The sequence below is a fragment of the Lolium perenne genome, chromosome 1 (genome assembly GCF_019359855.2).
Source record: "Lolium perenne isolate Kyuss_39 chromosome 1, Kyuss_2.0, whole genome shotgun sequence".
Taxonomy (NCBI): domain Eukaryota; kingdom Viridiplantae; phylum Streptophyta; class Magnoliopsida; order Poales; family Poaceae; genus Lolium; species Lolium perenne.
In genome coordinates this window covers 41421147-41439198 of record NC_067244.2, presented here as the reverse complement: position 1 = coordinate 41439198, position 18052 = coordinate 41421147, and positions in this window count along the sequence as shown.

Here is an 18052-nt window from a genome sequence, read left to right as displayed (position 1 = left end):
GCATGGGTAGCTAATCCATTCTTCCTCCTTTTGTTCATCACTCTCCTCCTCTTTTTCATCCAATGAGCTTTCAGGTTCATCAATTTCTTCTTCCACAGGTTCCTGCAAATTGTGAGTGCATTCTTGTGCATTAATGAGTCTCTCTTTATAATCAATGATATAAGGATTATTGCTGTAACTTTCTATGCAAAAATCAAGGATAGAAGAGACATAATCTTTAAGGTTCTTACAAGCAATACAAGTTTCATAATTTTTAGCCATGAAGGATTCTATCTCAGAGGCTCCCATAAATAAAACAAATTGTTCTACTTCTTCGAACCCAAGATGAATATAGTTATTCAAATGATAGTTTATAATTAAAACTTTTTCACTAAAGCCACATTGGAATTTAAGATGTTTAGTATCCTGTTTAGAGCAACAGTTTATATCATGGCGTTTAAGCAAGATTTTAGCAATTGTATTCAATTTTTCTAACACGGCACTCATGACTTTACCCTTTCTTGATTCTCTATAATTCTTATATAATTCTATAAGCTCCCTAATGGTTATGAGTTCTTCCATAACAACAATTTTTAATTTTTCAGTTTTTCAAATTTTTATGGATTTTCGGGTATATAAGGAAAATAAAACAAAACAAAAACAAACTAGACAAAAGTAAACTAAGCAAAATAATACTAGACAGAAATAAACTAACCACAAATAAACTAGACAAAAGTAAACTAAGCAAAACAAAATAAAATAAAACAGAGAGAGAGGTACAGTGTACTCCCCAGGTGAGCTTATGAGTAGAGCTATGCCTCCCCGGCAACGGCGCCAGAAAATAGCTTGATGTCTACGCACGCTTCTATTCCTGTAGACAGTGTTGGGCCTCCAAGAGCAGAGGTTTGCAGAACAGCAGCAAGTTTCCCTTAAGTGAATCACCCAAGGTTTATTGAACTCAGGGAGGTAGAGGTCAAAGATATCCCTCTCAAGCAACCCTGCAATTAAGATACAAGAAGTCTCTTGTGTCCCCAACACACCTAATACACTTGTCAGATGTATAGGTGCACTAGTTCAGCGAAGAGATAGTGAAATACAAGTAATATGGATGATTGTAAGTAGTAATTGCAATCTGAAAAAAATGGCAGCAAGCGAACATGTAGCAGAACTTGTTGGAAACAGTGTTTCAATGCTTAGAAACAAGGCCTAGGGATCATACTTTCACTAGTGGACACTCTCAACAATGATCACATAAATAAATAACTTCTCTTCACTTGTGCTACTCTGAATTACTCTCCTATTGGAATCACTAATCATGTAGTGGCTACAAAAGCTCCGCTCAAAGTTCATCAAGTACTTGACAAACACCATTCATAGGGATATCCTCATCAAATCATAATCCAAGACAATACTGTTGCGATTTAGACCGAGTACTAACATAACATACACACTGTCAACAATAGCTATGAAAGGGGGAATAGATCACATCAATACTATCATAGTAATAGTTAACTTCATAATCCACAAGAGATTACAATCATAACCTACGCCAAGTACTACATGATGCACACACTATCAACTTTACATCATGGAGGAGGAATAGACTACTTTAATAACATCACTAGAGTAGTACATAGATTAATAGTGATACAAAGCTCAGGATCACATAAAGATCACACCATGGGAGAGAGATGAACCACATAGCTACCGGTAGAGCCCTCAGTCTCGGGGGAGAACTACTCCCTCCTCATCATGGGAGACAGCAATGTCGATGAAGATGGCGGTGGTGTCGATGGAGATGACTCCGGGGCAATTCCCCGTCCCGGCGGCGTGCCGGAACAGAGACTTCTGTCCCCCGAAACTAGGTTTCACGATGGCGGCGGCGCCCCTGGAGTCTTTCTGGAATATGATTGATTGATCTCGGGTTTTCGCGTCGCGAGGGATTATATAGGCGAAAGGGCAGCGTCGGTGGAGTCTCGAGGGGCCCACACCATAGGGTGGGGCGCCACCCCTCCTGGCCGCGTCGGCTGATGGGGAGGAGGCCCTGGGCCTCCTTTGGCCCGGCCCTTCTGGCTCCGTGAGTCTTCTGGCGAAATAGAATTTCTGTGATTTTTCTGGATTTTTCCGAGCACTTTGGTTTTTGGGCCTTTTCTGCAATAAACATACATAATAAACAGAAACTAGCACTGTGGCATCTTGTTAATAGGTTAGTCCAATAAATGCCATAATATGATATAAAGTGCATATAAAACATGTAGCAATTGGTATAATATAAGCATGGAACATCAGAAATTATAGATACGTTGGAGACATATCAGCGACATCGCGCGCTGCGTCACCGGTGCCTTCCCGGATGGTGCGCGGGGGTGCCGGGGCCGAGCCGTCGAGGAAGCCATGAAGACGTGCTCCGGCGAAGGTGGGAAGGATAAGCGCCTTCCACAGCATGAAGTTGCTGCCGTTTAGGCAAACGGCGATGGCCGGAAGGACCGGCACTGCCGCCATGTCGGTCGGCGGTGCGATGACAGGGCCAGCCACGGTGGTGGAGAGGTTGGTGCTGGAGGAACTCGTCAGCACGAGGCTGGAATCATGCTGAGCCATCGCAGCGGCGGCGACGGACTAGATGCGGCGGCAGCTAGCTAGGGTTTGCTAGCGGCGGCGGAAGGAGCCAGGCGGCTCTTGCATCAATCTAATAAAAACCACTGTCATATTTTTACATATTCATGTAGAGTATGTGAAATGAGAATTATGAGAGTTGGAATCAACCCAAAATCATTTATGGTTGATTTTTAATAATTTTTTGAATTTTGAAAATGTGCTGATTTGTTATTTTTACTACATGAGTTCTAAAAGGAATCTAGGTTTGAGACCAGTGTAGTTGGTTAGAGATTTTCATAAGCTATCCAACGATATCAAATTCATAAAATTTGGCCCAGTAGATTTTGTTTTATTCCAATTTGAAAATGGCACCAGTATGGAATTCAAACTAAATGAATTAAATCAAATTTGAATAACTGGGCTTGGCGGGAAAAGGAAATGGGTCTTTGAGAGAAAAACAAGAGAAAGGCTGGCCCAGCAGTGTGTCTCGCACACGCGGTCCGCCTGACAGGGGGCTCCACCGGTCAGCGACTTATAAACGCCGAAACGGTAAGTTTTAACGTGGGCCGCACGATTAGAGATGGATCCAACAACTCACAGTTATCGTCGTCTCCGACGAGAGTGTGTACTGGCCGCGGCGAGGGTAGGGGGTTCGAGGCTCAGCGGCGCTCCGGTGATCATCGGAGAGGTGCTGCAGCGACGTTGTGGACGACGGCGGTCCTCCTGGTACAAGCGGCGGCTCCTGGGGTGGCGCCAATCCTCTTCTTCTTCCGCGGTGGCTCCGCAGCACTTCGGCGAGCAATTGGTGGTCTACGGTGGAAATTGAGGCGAGGCGAGGCTAGAGGAGGGGTTCTGAGATGGGAGAAAGCGAATGGTGTGGAGATTTGAGGCGAGGAAGGCCTCCTTTTATAGCGGCGACGAGGGCCGAGGTGCGCGGGGCAGGTCGCTCATGGCGTCGAGGCTACCGTGGCGGAGGGAGTTGGGCGATGATGCAGCAGTGTTGGCGATTTCATGGCGAGTACGGAGCGCTTGACGACACAGAAAATGGTTGTCCGTGGCGAGCAGGAGCGTGACGTGAGCTCACTGTACCGTGGCGGAAGTCCTCGACGGTGACGACGGCGACCGTCCTCTCCGGCGCAGGAGAGCGTGTCTGGGAGGTTGCTGGGGTACTGTTGCGTGCGTGTGCGAGAGGAGGGGTCAAGGGGAGGTCAGCCGTGACGAGGGGCGATGATACGTTCATTTTGAATCATTATTTTATATCATAATTTACTGTTATTCATTCATATATTTCATATTTAGAGATGATACTTATGTTATTTCACCTATTTTGCATGTTTCATGATTATTGGAGAATTACTCACCGGAGTCAGAATTCTGCTGGAAAAAGCACAGTCAGGATACAATATTTCTGAAGATCAACAATTGACGGAAAATATAGCGAAGCTCCTATTTTGCCAGATGACGGAGCCAGCCAAAAGGGGAGGCCGAGGAGGGCCTCCATGGGCCCTCCCCATGGGCCGGCACGACCACCAATGCCGACGCGCCGCCACGTGGGGAGGGGGCCCACGACCCCCTCGGCCATTGCCCTTTCGCGTACTTCATCTCCCAGAAACCCTAAGGTGCGAAGGAACATCGAGGATAGTCATCGCCGCCTCCTCGAGGCGGAAAACACCAGAGAGAAGAGAGCTCTCCGGCAGGCAGAAATCTGCCGGGGAAATTCCCTCCCGGAGGGGGGAAATCATCGCCATCGTCACCGTCATCGAGCTGGACTTCATTGGGATCATCATCATCATCATCTCCACCACTGACACCGTCATCTCCACCGCTGCACCTCATCTCCGCTGTAACATCTAGGATTGAATCTTGAGCATTTCATAGGGGAAACTCTCCCGGTGACAAGGTATTAACTTGTCAATGCCTACGGGTTGTAGACTAGGGTTTAGTTGGAAGTAGAGGGCAAGTAGATCTCGAAGGTTTCAGCCGAAAAGTACTCGACGATTGTGATAACTAGGGTTTGAGAGACAATGATTCGATGCTTTCTTTGTCCCTCGACTCCCCCTTATATAGGAGGCGGAGCCGAGGGATTCGTATTGTACAAGTTTATAGAGTCCGGGAGGGTTTCTAACTCATCCCGCAAGATTACAAATAATGCTTCCTATTACAACTCTAGCTTTCCTTAATAATATCTTGGGCTTCCGAATCTTCTTATTCTTCGGGTTGTGGGCCTTCAGTAAACCCCGGGTACTATCTTCGGCAGGCCCATTTGGGATGCCTATGTCAGTAGCCCCCGAGATTTTGCTTGAATCGTAGAGTCAGGGAAAATCTCCACTGTTTATTTTTACTCGACAACTTAAAACTTTTCTATATTTCTTCACATAAATTTCTATATTGTACAGGGATAATGGTAGTTGGGGCTAGTTCATCTGACGGATCAGGTACTAGTTAACTGCTCTAGTGGCAATCCGCAAAAACCTACTTCAAGATCACGTCCCTGGACATGATCTCGGGATACTGGTGTAAACTTGGACAGGTGCCGCTTAAGGTCTTACCATTCTGTCGAGTCCCAGTCATATTTATCGGGTACCTAACGCATCCGTTAGGATTTTTCTTCGTATATGTTGATACGGATAAAAGTAGCAAACCGACGTCAGAGACGGCGCCACGCCACACAGAACGGATCTGGGGTCTTACCTTCGCAAATTTGCGGCATTCAGAAATTGATCGCAACTTTGGCGTTCTGAGAATATATTGTCGAGTGCTTATTCGGCTGTTGGAATGACACATTTTATTGAGTCAAAGATGACTTATATTGCTCTCCTGATGGGAGTATATGCAGAGTTATTTATAACTTGAAATATACTCTTTTGTTTTTCTTATCTTTCTTCTTTTCATTCATTCTTTCTTTCTTTTTTATAATCTCATCGGGCACGCGAACAGCGTTCCCGATGGGAGTAGGCCCCCGAGGCTACAACCAAGGACTTGTGCTTGGCTGTAGGCTCCACGTCTTATGCCGCTATATTTTGTTTCTTTCCCGAAGTTTTACAATTTTCTCGGGTGCGCGAACAGCGCTCCCGATGGGAGTAGCCCCCGAGGCTATGAGCAAATATTTGTATTTGATCATAGGCTCACGCCATTTCTATTTTGTCTTTCTTGATCTTTTCATTTTTTTCAAAGTAGCCCCCGAGCATTTGATCAAAAACTTGTATTTGATCAAAGGCTCTCAATATTTATTCATGTCGCCTTTTTACGAAACTGTTGAGGCGAATTTTTTCCTGCAAAGGTGACGTTATTGCTGACGATAGCCACGATTTCGAGTCCGAAAATCGCGAGAAGTCTTCTCCCGCTGCCTTGCGGGCCCAAATTATCTATTATCTTGACACGTCGTGCAGGTGGGGGACACACGTCCTCCGCTTTTCCTGGCGCTCGTACCGTAACTTCTCCAATGTTAAAATACTTTTTTACCCCTGTTTCCACGTGGTTATCATCTACCACACACATTTTTCATCGAACGGTCCGTCGCTTCACCGCACCTCTATATAAGATCTCCTTCTTCTTCCTCGAGCACTTCCGCTCGCGCCGTTCCCCTGCTCTCCTCTGCAAAACTTCCTCCTGCGCCCCACAACTTCCTGAGCTCATCCTCTCCAAGCAGCATTCCCACGCCATTGTTGATGCCACCTCGTCGGTTGATCAAACACAGCACGCCGGAGTCGTCAATGGCTGCCATAGATCTGGGAAGCGCGGAGTGTGAAAGGTCCAAAATTTCCACCCAGGACATCAATCTCTTGAAGAAGCTGGGGATCAGCAAGAAGCCGAAGGCGCTGTGCTTCCCCAGTGAAGAAAGCTACCCAACCCCTCCAATGGGGTATCGGGTAAGTTTTGTCGACCATCTCATCCGCGGTCTTTCCGCCCCCATTCATCCTTTCCTCCGCGGACTGCTTTTTGTTTATGGTCTGCAACTTCACCACCTCACGCCCAATTCTATCCTCCATATCTCCATTTTCATCACCCTCTGCGAGGCCTTCCTTGGCGTCCAGCCTAACTGGGCGCTATGGAAGCGCATTTTCTTTTGTCGCCGTAATGGCTCTCTCAATGTCGCCTATAATATAGGCGGCGTTGTTATTTCCGTCTGCCCCATAGTTGACTACTTCGACGTCAAACTCCCTGACTCAGTTCAGGGGTGGCGCAAGAAGTGGTTATACATTCAGGAAGAAAACCATGGATGTGCTGAAGACAACATCCCTCCCTTCGATGGTGCCGATAAAATCCTTCGTCGCCGCTCCTGGGATGTAGAGGCTACCGAAGAAGAAAAAATGTCGACAGAGGCCCTGATGACTCGCATCCATGAGTTACAAAATACTCGCGGCAAGGAGCTGTCAGGTATTCAGATCACAGCGTATTTTCTTAGAACCAGGGTGCATCCTCTTCAAGCTCGCAAATACCCTCTCTAGAAGTATGCTGGCGACAAGGACGCAGATCGGTTGTCGGCGGAATTAGAGGTCAAGGATTTAGAAAAGCTTGTCCGAAAAATCTCCTCCCTCAGCAAAAAAGATCCTGTCCCTTCTTCTTGTCGTGTAAAACCGTACAACGCCACCAATCCGCTTCCCAAGGTAAACTTTGTCGATTGATTTGTTATTGCCTTGCTATCTTTTTTGTAACTCCTTTGTTGACACTTTCCATTGTTTTTTATATAGAACCACCCAAATATTATCTCGTTTCCTCCCCTTCCTGAAGGTGGAAAAGTCGAGGAAAGGGCCGTTGTCACCGACGACAACCAAGATGCCCCCTCTTTTGTGAATGAACCCGTAGATTCTCAAAAATCTGCGGGATCTTCTGAAGGTACTGCATCGGCACAATCTCTTCCTCCTGCTGTTTCTCCAAGGAACAAAAGGAAAAGGGACGATGTCGAAGATTCCGGCACCTCCAAAGCCGAAGAAGTTGTTCCTTCACGCCAGAAGGCAGCTTATGATCCATACCTTGAGTCCCTCATCAGCTCGTAAGTTACCTTTTATTTAATTTTATTTTGTACTCGAAGATTTTTGTCTATCTTGCTTTTTATGCTGCCGACATTTAACCGCAGGGATGATGAGGAAGAAGTACCAGCTGTTGATGTGGCCGCTCGAACGAGTACGTCACATACTCTGGTTGTTTCGGAGACGCCAGTCGAAGGAGAGGAATCCTCGCCTCCTCAACAAAACGTCGGCGCTCCTACTCCTCTTTCAAGCCCTCTTGTCCCTTCACCAAAAAGGACAATGGTTGAAACAATCCCGGAGCCTACCCTCCAATTGGGTAGCTCCTCTAGCCCTCTCTTGGATGATGTAAGTTCTTAATTTTCTTGTCACTGTTTATATTTCCTCTGTTTGCTTCTTTATGCCATCATATTTTTCCCATACCGACATTTTCTTTCTTTGTCCTTCTTTGACAGCCTATGATCAAAGAGCTTGTGCGCATCGGTGCCCAATTCATTGGGTACCGTGAGTATGCCAGCAAGACTGAAGGTAATAATTCTTTGCTGACCCTTGTTTATAACTTCTTGCTCCTGTTTTGTCGCAATTTTGATGATTCTTAACTATTTTGGCAGAAAAACTTGCGGAGGCCAACAAGCTTGTCGACACGCTTGCTCAGAAGTTAGAGCAAAGTGAAGCGGCTCGCAAGAAGGCTGAACTTGATGCTAGCAAAGCTAAAGCGGAGGCTGATAAGGCCAAGGCAGAAGCTGCTGGTGTCGAAGATCTGCAAAAAAGACTTGATGATGCCGAAACTGCTTTGAACGAGCACAAAGCCGCACAGGCTACTCGTGAAAAGGCGATCATCAAGCGCTTGAACACGCAGAATCAGCGTTTTGTCGGTAATTTTGTCGATCCATTCTTTTTTCTTAGACTTTTGCTTTTCTTTACTTGCTGTCGACCAAGATATATTTTCTGCGACAGGTAAAACAAACCAAGAATTTGAGCTTGAAGATCCCGACAACGATCCTCTTCTTGACGCACTCTCTATCCTTGAGTTTCATGGAACCGAAGCTCGCGAAGGTAATGGACATGCTGACTCAGGATTGTTGCGGCTGTTCCCCTACTTCTTCCCGAAGAAAGCGGAACCCAAGACTTTCCTTGCTCTTGCCAAGGACTTCAATCCACCAGAGGATCTTGGACTGAAGATGCGTCAAGAGAACATGAAGATTGCTATTGAAAACACTGTTGCCTTGGTCGCTGATAGCCAACAAACTATCGACTGGGCGAAAGTAGGCGACACAGAACAGATAGAGCAAACAAAATGGCGATCGCTGATCAAGGCGGCAAAGCCCAACACGAAGAAAATTCTGGCCTATCTCGGAATCAAGCCATCTTCAACTCCTAGCTCATCAAAGCCGGAGGTCTAGTTGAATGCCCCTTCTTTTTTATTTTTTCTGTTTCTTTAGCTATTGTCGCCATATTAGCTTTGGCGACAGTTACCTTAGTAGTCCTTTTGAAGAACTCCTTCTGTAATATCCATGTAAATTTCCTGAAGATCAATGGAATTCTGTCTTGCGCAATCATTTGATATTAAAATTTTCCTTTCCAGTTGATATTTGATAACTACTCCGCCAACCCTTGTTCTGCCGATACTTCGCCTGCTTCTTCATTCTCGAAGAAAACCCTTATCGAAGATTTTTCCAGTAAACATTTGTCGCAAGATTTGCAAGAACTTCGCAAACAACTCCAATCCATGAAGAAACAAACTCTTGCGATGATGGAGCAATCTCGACAAGCATCCGAGAGAGAGAAAATTGCTCTTCAACAGGCGAAAGAAGCCATTGCTGCAAAGGATGCTGCTGTTGCTGAGGCTACCGAAGCTTCTTCTCGAGAAAATTATATGCTTCAGCTAATGACTGACGCCAGCCTGGACATGACAGGTATGTTTCATGTTCATAACCATGCTGGACGTTGTTTTCTCTATTTTTTCCTTCCTTGACTGTTTATTTGCTGTACCAGGCTCATTTTTGGATACTGCTGCCGAAGATCAACGTGTTGAAGCCCGAGCCAATGTTTTGCTCAGACTGGCTGCGCAACATGGTTCTAATTTTTGGGTTACCCCTGAGCGTACCCGCCAAATTGTCAGATTCCAAGATCGCGCGGCTCAGGTCCGTGACTTCCTTGACTTCTGTATGAAGACTTTGTTTTTGGTTTATGGAACCATGTTCCCTCGCAACAAGATGCCAGAAACTCTTCCTGCTTTAATGGAAAAATTTCGAGATGCTCCTCGAATCCATGGCTTTGTGCAGGCTCAACTCTCTGCTAGCGCAAGATTTGCTATGATGATGATAAAGATTTGCTATCCAAAATTGCCCATGAATCAAATTGTTCCCACGTGCCTGGCTAAGATGTCGAAGAAAAAGAGAAACATGGGCAAGATTGATGATCTGGTGACTCCTGTAGCCGAAGATATGATGGATGAACTTCTTCGGATGGATGCTGAGTTCTTTGTGAAGGGTGGCTATGCCGAGCATATTACTCGTCCTTCCAATGAGCGAATAACCATAGACCATGTGCTAGGTATCCATTGAGGGTTTTCTCCTTTTTCTTGCTGTAGTTTTACCATTGATATGTCTTTGTGTATTTGAAAACATGATCTATATTGTAAAGCTGTCAACTCTGAAAATATGTATTGTTTCTATTTTTGATCGTCAAGCCCCCGAGCCTTTGGCTGGAGTTTATACTGCTTTGTTATCCCGAAGATTTTTCTCTTGTTACAAGGAGATATATATATATTTTGCTGTCGATGGATTACGAGACCCCGAGTGTCTTGGTGGCGAAGTTCTATGTTTTTGTAGCGAGGTTTTCAGACCAAAGCAATAGGGTTTTGACGAGTATACTATATTTGTAGTTGTTAGCTCCCGATGTTCTACTTAGCGAGGTATTCTTGTACCAAAGCGAAATATTTCGGTAAGTCTATTTTATCTATATTGTGTATATTTTGTAACTTGAAATCATTGAGCCCCCGAGCGTGTCGAAGAATAAGAAGTATATCTCCACTATCTTTATTATATTGCAGCACCGCGAGCCCGCCTCATTAAAAACCTTTCCGGCCCCACTCGGTGCCCCGAAAAGGAAAAGAGTGCGTCTGAAAACTCGCGGGCGTTTCAGTACATTGTATTTTTACAGAGGAGGACTATATTTCGACTCTAGGCGTAGAACCGCCTGAGCTGCGCCACGTTCCAGGGGTTTTTCTCGGGAACCCCTGTCTTCTTGTCCTTGATCCTGTATGCACCTCCTTCGATTACTTCTGTGACGATGTAAGGGCCTAGCCATGGCGATTCGAGCTTTTCAGTACTTTTTTGATTTAACCGTAAGACCAAATCTCCGACCTGGAAAGATCTTGGCCTTAACCGTCGACTGTGGTAGTTTTTGAGGTCCTGCTGGTATTTGGTGACTCGTGAAAGTACTTCATCTCGAGCTTCATCGAGTGCGTCTACGTCGTCCTCCAAAGCTTTTCTTGAAGTTTCCTCATCATACTCTGTCACTCTTGGAGAATCATGCTCTATCTCAATTGGCATTACTGCCTCAGCTCCGTGGACGAGGAAGAACGGAGTTTCTTGTGTCGCCGTATTTGGTGTTGTTCGGATGCTCCATAAAACACTTGGCAATTCTTCTGGCCAGGTATGTCGAGCCTTTTCAAGCGGTCCTAGCAAGCGCTTTTTGATACCGTTGCAGATGATGCCATTGGCTTTCTCGACTTGGCCATTGGTTTGCGGGTGCCCAACTGACGCAAAGTGCAATTTAATGCGTACTTCTGCGCAGTACTCCTTGAATTCCTTGGACGTAAAGTTGGTACCGTTGTCTGTGACAATGCTATGAGGCACTCCGAACCGAAAAACGAGGCCTTTCACAAACTTTATTGCCGATGCTGCATCTGGTGAATTTATTGGCTTCGCTTCTACCCATTTTGTGAATTTGTCGACAGCAACCAACAGGTACTCATATCCTCCTGGCGAAGCTTTGTGCAACTTGCCCACCATATCGAGTCCCCATTGGGCAAAGGGTCACGACAATGGTATTGGCATCAGCTCTGCCGCAGGAGAGTGAGGTTTTGCGGCGAATCTCTAGCACGCGTCGCAGGTTCTTACTATCTCTTTTGCATCCTCGATTGCTGTCAACCAGTAAAATCCTGCCCGAAAAACCTTGGCTGCAATAGCTCGATTGCTCGCATGGTGACCACATATTCCTTCTTGCACATCCTTTAGGATTATCCTTCCTTCTTCGGGTGTGACGCACCTTTGCAGGACGCCTGAAATACTTCGCTTGTATAACTCCCCTTTGACCACTGTGAAAGCTTTGGACCGTCGAATAATTCACCTTGCCACAACTGGATCGTCGGGTATTTCTTTCCTAAGGATATACGATATGTACGCTTGCATCCAAGGAACTTCTACCATCATCACAAGCTCTTGGTCTTCTTCGTCCTCCACGGCCTCTTTGAGGGGCGCCGAAGTTTTTTCTTCCTTTGCTTTTTTCTGCGCCTTCTTCGGTTTTGTGGATCTCTCCGCTATTTCTTCCCAAAATACACCTGGCGGGATTGGGAGGCACTGCGACCCGATGTTTGCGAGAACGTCGGCTTCATCATTGCTCAACCTACTGATATGATTTACCTCGCATTCATCAAACAGCTTCTCAAGCTCCTTGTACACCTCCTTGTATGCTATCATGCTATCATTGACTACATCACATTGGTTCATAACTTGCTGAGCCACCAATTGTGAGTCGCCAAAGATTTTTAGTCGAGTTGCGCCGCAAGCTTTCGCCATCTTCATCCCGTGTATGAGGGCTTCGTATTCTGCTTCATTGTTGGATGCGTTTGGGAACGTCATCCGTAGGACATACTTTAACTTGTCGCCTTCAGGTGATATAAGTATCACTCTTGCGCCAGCTCCTTCTACTCTCTTGGATCCGTCAAAGTTCATAGTCCAAGTTCTCGACAAATCTGGGGGTCCCGTGTTTTGCAGCTCCATCCACTCTGCAATGAAATCTGGCAAAACTTGCGACTTGATTACCTTTCTTTTTTCATACGTGATGTCCCGAGGGGAAAGTTCTATTCCCCAAAGGGAGACACGCCCTGTAGCTTCTGGATTGTTCAGTATATTTGAGAGAGGTGCTTCATTGACTACTTTTATCGGGTGTGCCGAAAAATAGTGGCGCAACTTTCTTGCCGTTGTAATCACTCCATATGCTAGTTTCTGGTACTGCGGGTACCGCTGTTTGGAAGGCGATAAAACTTCACTGATGAAATATACCGGCCTTTGCACTCCATGGAGTTTCCCTTCTTCTTCTCTTTCGACGACTAGCACCGTGCTAACCACCTGGGGTGTGGCTGCAATGTACAGCAGGAGAGGTTCCTTTTCCTTCGGCGCCACCAAGATTGGTGGTGTCGAGATTGTGCGTTTCAAATCCTCGAAAGCTCTATCGGCTTCTTCGTTCCACTGGAATTTCTCCCCTTGCATTATTAAAGCGTAAAACGGTAACGCTTTTTCTCCCAGCCTGGCGACGAATCTGCTTAAAGCTGCGACTCGCCCAGTTAATTGTTGTATTTCTTTCAACTTTGTTGGCTTCCTCATTGTTACGATAGCTTGTATTTTGTCGGGATTTGCTTCAATCCCTCTTGCTGAAACTAGAAACCCAAGAAGTTCTCCTGCTGGGACGCCGAAGGAGCACTTCGTCGGGTTCAGCTTGAGGCAGAATTTGTCGAGGTTGTCAAAGGTTTCCTTGAGATCCTCGATCAGCGTCGCCCCCTTTTTTGACGTTATGATGACATCGTCGATGTATACTTGCACATTTTTCCCAATCTGTGTCGCCAAACACTTCTGCATCATCCTCTGATATGTTGCTCCCGCGTTTTTCAGACCAAAGGGCATTGTTCTGTAGCAAAACACGCCGTAAGGTGTGATGAACGCTGTTTTTACTTCATCTTCTTCTTTTAACCTGATCTGGTTATAACCAGAATATGCATCCAAAAAGGAAAGACGTTCACATCCTGCCGTGGAGTCGATAATTTGGTCGATCCTCGGGAGGGGAAAGTGATCATTTGGACAATGTTTATTGAGACACGTAAAGTCGACGCACATGCGAAGGACCTTAGTGTTTTTCTTCGGCACCAACACTGGATTAGCTACCCATGTGGCCTCTGTGTGCAGCTCCTTGATAAAACCAGCTTCTCTTAGTCGATCAATTTCTGACAGCATAGCCTTGCGGTTTGGTTCCGAAAAACGTCGCAAGGGTTGTTTGATTGGTCTCGCTAGTGGATCCAAGTTTAGGTGGTGCTCGGCAAGTTCCCTGGGTACTCCTGGCATGTCAGCTGGACACCATGCGAAGATTTTCCAGTTCTCACGGAGGAACTCGACGAGCGCGCTTTCCTATGCGAGGTCCATGTCGTTTGCGATGGATGTCGTCTTTTTCGGGTCTGTCGGGTGAATCTGCACCTCCTTAGAATTTTTCTCAGTGTTGAAAGTTGATTCTTTATTTGGCCTTCCAACGTCTGGCAGCACGTCGTAGTCAGTCATGAGCCTTGACACCAAATACTCAGCTTGCATTCCGAAAGTTTCTGATATTCGATGAAAATCCTTATCACATTTATCGGCTAGGGCGAAGCTTCCTTTGACTGTGATTGGTCCCTTAGGTCCAGGCATCCTCCACAACAGGTACGTGTAATGTGGTACCGCCATAAATCTAGCATATGCTGGTCGTCCCAACAGAGCGTGGTACTGTGATGGGAAATCTACGACTTCAAACTCCAACTTCTCGATTCTGTAATTTTCTCGGGTCCCAAACTGAACGTCGAGATTAATCTTCCCCAGCGGATAGCTTGGCTTCTCTGGTGTGATACCGTGGAATCTCGTGTCTGTTGGCTTCAGGTTTGCTAGGGATATGTTCATCTTCCTTAATGTATCTGCGTACATAAGGTTTAAGCTGCTGCCACCATCTATAAACACGCGAGATACGTCAAATCCTGCGATAACCGCTGGTAGTATGAGTGCTGACTGCCCTGGTCGAGGAACTTGCTGTGGATGGTCCGCTATGGTGAAGCCAATGTCTTGCCCTGACCAATTAAGGTACTCGACTGTTGGTGGAGGCATTTTTTCTGCCATGAACACCTGCCGCGAGATTACTTTCTGAGCTCTATTGGATGGCCTTCCCTTCTGAATCATCGAGACCGCTCCGTTAGAGTTAGGGTCCACGTAAGGCGGTGGTGGAGGTGCTGCCGCTATTCTGAGCTGATGTCGATTGTTGTCCGTAATCGCGGGAGGAGGTGGCAAGTGAATCTCACTCCTGGGTTCTCGAGGATTTCTCTGTGCTGCCTGAGCATTAGCATGCCCTGCATACCTTAGCATTGCCTGGAAATTGCGACAATCCTTCTGCAGATGTCCTGACTGTCTTTTTTCGTTGCTGTCGAGGAAAAAGTGCATCTGACATGGCCCGTTCATCATCTCTTCGGGAGACACAAAAGGTCTCTGGAACATTGGCCCGCTATTTTGCCTATTGTTTCGAGAGTCATCTCTATTGTCGCCTCGTTGCTCGTTGCTTCTCTGGTACTCATCTCTATTGTTTCCTCCTGCGCTTGCTCGGAAACCAGCCGAGATTTGTCCTGGAGCATCATAGCTCGAGTACTGCCGAGGAAATCGTCGCCTTGGTTGGTAATTTCGACCGCGGTCTTCCTCTGGCGACCTATGCCGTTTGTTGTGAACAACATCTTCTCCATCTGCCCATCTGTTTGCTATTTCCATTAATGCGGATACTGTCTTTGGATTGGTCCTCCCCAGATCCTCGACAAAATCTCCGCGCCTGATTCCTGCGACAAACACATCTATTGCTCTCTCGTCAGATATATTTTATGCCGAGTTTTTGATGATATTCCACCTTTGGATATATTTTCTCATAGGCTCGTCTGGCTTTTGTCGGCACGCTCTTAGCTCCTCTAATGACGCAGGTTTTTTACATGTGGACCGGAAGTTCTTGACGAACACGTCCTCGAAGGTTTCCCAGCTGTCGATAGATCCTGGAGGAAGTTTCTTTATCCAAGATCGTGCGGCTCCACTCAGATGCACCTGGATGCTTTGCATAGCTGTTGCTCTGGTTCCTCCTGTGAGCTTCACCGTCTCGAGATAATCGATTAGCCAATCCTCTGGATCTTGAAGGCCGTCGAATTTCTTGAAGTTATCGGGTAACTTGAATCCTGAAGGGACTCGAGTTTTTCGAACTCTCCTTGTGAAGCATGGCAACCCACACATATCCTCGTCGTTTAGCTCTGGGGACTGCCGATGTTCCCTTCTGCTTTGTCGCGCTCTGTCGACCCTTGCTTGTGCTGCCGTGTCCCTTGCTCCACTTGGTCCTTCGGGAGCTGCTGCTGTTGCTGCCGCAGGTCGTGGACTATTTTGCCTTGCTGTTCCTTCGGGAGGTGTTGATACAAACGCCGTCCCCATGGCTCCAACTCCTGCCATTGCCATGTTGTACAATGCCTCCATTGGATCTCCTGGGGGTGGTCTAGATGCAAGGATGAAAGCTTGTGTCGCCATATATCCAGCTTCTGGTGTCTTGGGGATGATGTTCACTCTCGTGTCTATCGACATAAAAGACATGTCGAGGTTTTGCACCAAGTGCTCTCTTTCTCCTTCAGGTACGTTTTGCAACCTTGATCTTGCTCTGTTCCGAGCTTCCCTGTGGCTATCACCCGAAGTTCTAGATTGTCGACTCAGCTCTGCCCTTCGCCTACTTGATGCAGAGGCTGCCTCCTTTCTTCTGTTTAGCTCAGCTGTCTGTTTTTCCAATTCCCTTGCAGCTCGTGCGAGCCTATATTGATATGCTTGTAATTCTTCTGGCGTGGCTGTGGTGGCCATTGGTTCTGAGCCATCCATAGCCCTTGCGGCTCTATCCCATGCTGCTTGCGGGAGTCGGACTCTGTCTCGCGGCTGTGGCCCGATATATTTATTGCCTAGGCCTCGTCGCAAATCAGAGGGATCAACGTATGGATTTCCCAAATCGTCGAAAGCCTCAGATGTTTCCTCCTGATCACGACTTGGCTCTCCGATGACATAAATCTGATGATACTTTGTATTCAGATCTATGTTGGGTTTGGTGACACCATCATGAAGATTGGCGAAGACCTTGCCCACTGTAGTAGATTTGTCGATGAAGTCGTAGCTGTCGACACTGCTTGAGCCACCGCTTATATAGGAGTCCGCAGACGACTCAAACGACATGTCGCTGAAGATCTTGGCAAGTTTTTTCTCTTGCCCTGGTGCTGATGAAGCGTGACGTCGAAGTTTCTTCTTCTCCTGACTCGGTTGACGATGTATAGCTTGAAAAATCGGAATCGACCGCCGACGATCCCGACGAAATCGGAATTTCGATACAATACGCGAAAGTGAAATCTTCCGAACATCATCTCCATAGGCTTCTCCAGATACGCATATGCATCCAACCGGGAGGGCGGGTGAGGAACAAAATCGACAAGACCAGTTGCGATCTGTTTACCTCGATCCATCGCGTTGCTTGCGGTTGATGAAGTCGACGATCTTGAACGCGCCATCGAGATCAGATCCTTGACGCCTCTAGTTCCCATAGACGGCGCCAATTGACAAGGTATTAACTTGTCAATGCCTACGGGTTGTAGACTAGGGTTTAGTTGGAAGTAGAGGGCAAGTAGATCTCGAAGGTTTCAGCCGAAAAGTACTCAACGATTGTGATAACTAGGGTTTGAGAGACAATGATTCGATGCTTTCTTTGTCCCTCGACTCCCCCTTATATAGGAGGCGGAGCCGAGGGATTCGTATTGTACAAGTTTACAGAGTCCGGGAGGGTTTCTAACTCATCCCGCAAGATTACAAATAATGCTTCCTATTACAACTCTAGGTTTCCTTAATAATATCTTGGGCTTCCGAATCTTCTTATTCTTCGGGTAGTGGGCCTTCAGTAAACCCCGGGTACTATCTTCGGCAGGCCCATTTGGGATGCCTATGTAACCCGGTGTTGATTACTCCTTGTTATTGATGCTATTGAGTGAAACCGTTGAATCAAGGTTTATGTTCAGATTGTTATCCATCATCATATCACCTCTGATCATGTTCCATATGATGTCTTGTGAGTAGTTCGTTTAGTTCTTGAGGACATGGGTGAAGTCTAAATGTTAGTAGTGAACTATCTTGAGTAATATTTAATGGTTTGATATTTAAGTTGTGGTGTTATTCTTCTAGTGGTGTCATGTGAACGTCGACTACATGACACTTCACCTTTATGGGCCTAGGGGAATCCATCTTGTATTCGTTTGCTAATTGTGGGGTTGCCGGAGTGACAGCAACCTGAACCCCCGTTGGTATATCGATGCATGAGGGATAGCAGGATCCCAGAGTTTAAGGCTGTGGTTAGATTTATCTTAATTACTTTCTTGTATTTGCGGATGCTTGCAAGGGGTTTAATCACAAGTATGTATTAGTCCTAGGAAGGGCGGTGCATTAGCATAGGTT